The sequence below is a fragment of the Sinocyclocheilus grahami genome, unplaced genomic scaffold (genome assembly GCF_001515645.1).
Source record: "Sinocyclocheilus grahami isolate Dianchi unplaced genomic scaffold, SAMN03320097.WGS_v1.1 scaffold1644.1, whole genome shotgun sequence".
In the NCBI taxonomy this organism is placed as follows: domain Eukaryota; kingdom Metazoa; phylum Chordata; class Actinopteri; order Cypriniformes; family Cyprinidae; genus Sinocyclocheilus; species Sinocyclocheilus grahami.
The window spans coordinates 5,420-8,821 of record NW_015506823.1 but is presented as its reverse complement, the minus strand read 5'-3'; the positions used below and the strand labels follow the sequence as shown (position 1 = coordinate 8,821).

The following is a 3,402-nucleotide window of genomic DNA, read 5'->3' as shown; positions in this document are numbered from 1 at the left end:
AGATAGATAGATGAGTTTGAAACTACAATTAAAAACTAAAACTATACAGACATTTAAAAAAATTATAAAAATGACACTAACTAGAAAATATTAAAATGTTTCAAAATATAACCAAAAACTTTAATCATAAATTACCACTGAGCCCAAGATTTAGTGTTTCACGGTAAAAAAAAATAAAGAAAATAATATTGGTCTGATTTACATGAGGGTGAAAATAATCACCATTTGCTGGTGAACTGCTCCTTTAAAGTGAAAGGAACAATATCTGGTAAATATGATAAGTTTTGTGATCGCGGTGAGTGTTTTTGATCTGATGATAATCTCATGCTGCTGATAACGTTGACACTCATTACGTGGGGTTTTGTATAAAACATAAGTGAATGTGAGGCTAAGACTAAGAAGAGTATTGCACTTATGTTTGTGTATCCATAAGCCTATTGATGGGATTGCATTTAGAAGTGAAAACGTATATGCAAGACACGCCTAACTACATAATTAATGCTCAAAGTGTTGTTATCATCATCCAGGTTAATAGCAACGAGAAACCAGAGGCGGATACGCAACGTTTCCTGATAAAGCGATTATTTTTCACACCTGTCTCACTTCCTGTTCCTCTAGACTGCGGGAATGTGGAATATACCGTTGGAGGAACAAGAGAGCTCCTTGTTCTCTATTTGATTTCACTGCACGGTTCAGAAAGGTACGGCACGTAATCAGCGTCAAAACCGGTTCACCAAGCCCTCACGTTATTCCACTCTCAATGAAATATTATTACCAGCATCGAAACGCTTGCTTCTCATAGAACTGATTTAAATATAGTCCCCTTCAACATATTTAAATGTGTACTTTGGGCATCAGCACACACACTTAATCATTTTCATTAATAACACTGACACACTTGATTACATTATATATATACCGCTAAACAGATCATTAAGTAGCCTAAAGCACGCGGCACAATAATTCATTTGGTGTCACATCCCTTTAAAGCATTACTTGTATGTGCTTTATAAACTAAACTGTTTATCATCGAACAAAATTAACCTAGCATGAAAGCTGCTCGTTTAAAATATGTCAGATCTCTGTTTCTCTGCTTAAAATGGGGATTTTGGCCTGTTCCACCTCAGTGGTCTTGACCTTCATTCAATGTCGTAATTCTGACGTGATCTATGAATAATACGTGTACAATACAGTAAAAAGCATGTTTCTTTTAATGTAATTTATGGGACATTAAGTTTGTAAACAACAAGGCCCTACTTAGTGACAGCTTAATTTAGGTGTGTGTGTGTGTGTGTTTCTGTCTGTGTGTGTGTGTGTGTGTGTGTGTGTTTCTGTCTCTCTATCTGTGTGTGTGTGTGTGTGTGTGTGTGTTTCTGTCTCTCTATCTGTGTGTGTGTGTGTGTGTGTGTGTGTTTCTGTCTCTCTATCTGTGTGTGTGTGTGTGTGTGTGTGTGTTTCTGTCTCTCTATCTGTGTGTGTGTGTGTGTGTGTGTGTGTTTCTGTCTCTCTATCTGTGTGTGTGTGTGTGTGTGTGTGTGTTTCTGTCTCTCTATCTGTGTGTGTGTGTGTGTGTGTGTGTGTTTCTGTCTCTCTATCTGTGTGTGTGTGTGTGTGTGTGTGTGTTTCTGTCTCTCTATCTGTGTGTGTGTGTGTGTGTGTGTGTGTTTCTGTCTCTCTATCTGTGTGTGTGTGTGTGTGTGTGTGTGTTTCTGTCTCTCTATCTGTGTGTGTGTGTGTGTGTGTGTGTGTTTCTGTCTCTCTATCTGTGTGTGTGTGTGTGTGTGTGTGTGTTTCTGTCTCTCTATCTGTGTGTGTGTGTGTGTGTGTGTGTGTTTCTGTCTCTCTATCTGTGTGTGTGTGTGTGTGTGTGTGTGTTTCTGTCTCTCTATCTGTGTGTGTGTGTGTGTGTGTGTGTGTTTCTGTCTCTCTATCTGTGTGTGTGTGTGTGTGTGTGTGTGTTTCTGTCTCTCTATCTGTGTGTGTGTGTGTGTGTGTGTGTGTTTCTGTCTCTCTATCTGTGTGTGTGTGTGTGTGTGTGTGTGTTTCTGTCTCTCTATCTGTGTGTGTGTGTGTGTGTGTGTGTGTTTCTGTCTCTCTATCTGTGTGTGTGTGTGTGTGTGTGTGTGTTTCTGTCTCTCTATCTGTGTGTGTGTGTGTGTGTGTGTGTGTTTCTGTCTCTCTATCTGTGTGTGTGTGTGTGTGTGTGTGTGTTTCTGTCTCTCTATCTGTGTGTGTGTGTGTGTGTGTGTGTGTTTCTGTCTCTCTATCTGTGTGTGTGTGTGTGTGTGTGTGTGTTTCTGTCTCTCTATCTGTGTGTGTGTGTGTGTGTGTGTGTGTTTCTGTCTCTCTATCTGTGTGTGTGTGTGTGTGTGTGTGTGTTTCTGTCTCTCTATCTGTGTGTGTGTGTGTGTGTGTGTGTGTTTCTGTCTCTCTATCTGTGTGTGTGTGTGTGTGTGTGTGTGTTTCTGTCTCTCTATCTGTGTGTGTGTGTGTGTGTGTGTGTGTTTCTGTCTCTCTATCTGTGTGTGTGTGTGTGTGTGTGTGTGTTTCTGTCTCTCTATCTGTGTGTGTGTGTGTGTGTGTGTGTGTTTCTGTCTCTCTATCTGTGTGTGTGTGTGTGTGTGTGTGTGTTTCTGTCTCTCTATCTGTGTGTGTGTGTGTGTGTGTGTGTGTTTCTGTCTCTCTATCTGTGTGTGTGTGTGTGTGTGTGTGTGTTTCTGTCTCTCTATCTGTGTGTGTGTGTGTGTGTGTGTGTGTTTCTGTCTCTCTATCTGTGTGTGTGTGTGTGTGTGTGTGTGTTTCTGTCTCTCTATCTGTGTGTGTGTGTGTGTGTGTGTGTGTTTCTGTCTCTCTATCTGTGTGTGTGTGTGTGTGTGTGTGTGTTTCTGTCTCTCTATCTGTGTGTGTGTGTGTGTGTGTGTGTGTTTCTGTCTCTCTATCTGTGTGTGTGTGTGTGTGTGTGTGTGTTTCTGTCTCTCTATCTGTGTGTGTGTGTGTGTGTGTGTGTGTTTCTGTCTCTCTATCTGTGTGTGTGTGTGTGTGTGTGTGTGTTTCTGTCTCTCTATCTGTGTGTGTGTGTGTGTGTGTGTGTGTTTCTGTCTCTCTATCTGTGTGTGTGTGTGTGTGTGTGTGTGTTTCTGTCTCTCTATCTGTGTGTGTGTGTGTGTGTGTGTGTGTTTCTGTCTCTCTATCTGTGTGTGTGTGTGTGTGTGTGTGTGTTTCTGTCTCTCTATCTGTGTGTGTGTGTGTGTGTGTGTGTGTTTCTGTCTCTCTATCTGTGTGTGTGTGTGTGTGTGTGTGTGTTTCTGTCTGTCTGTGTGTGTTGTGTGTGTGTGTGTGTTTGTTTCTGTCTGTCTGTGTGTGTGTTTGTGTGTGTGTTTCTGCCTGTCTGTGTGTGTGTGT

The 3,402-nt window shown here is 41.4% G+C and overlaps 1 protein-coding gene across 1 annotated transcript in view; it reads right to left on the bottom strand.

Moving 5' to 3' along the window:
* The window catches only part of LOC107571748 (nuclear factor erythroid 2-related factor 2-like), a 17,240-nt gene that overhangs the window by 13,224 nt on the left and 614 nt on the right, over nucleotides 1–3,402 (bottom strand). The gene's annotated exons all lie outside the window — the stretch shown is intronic.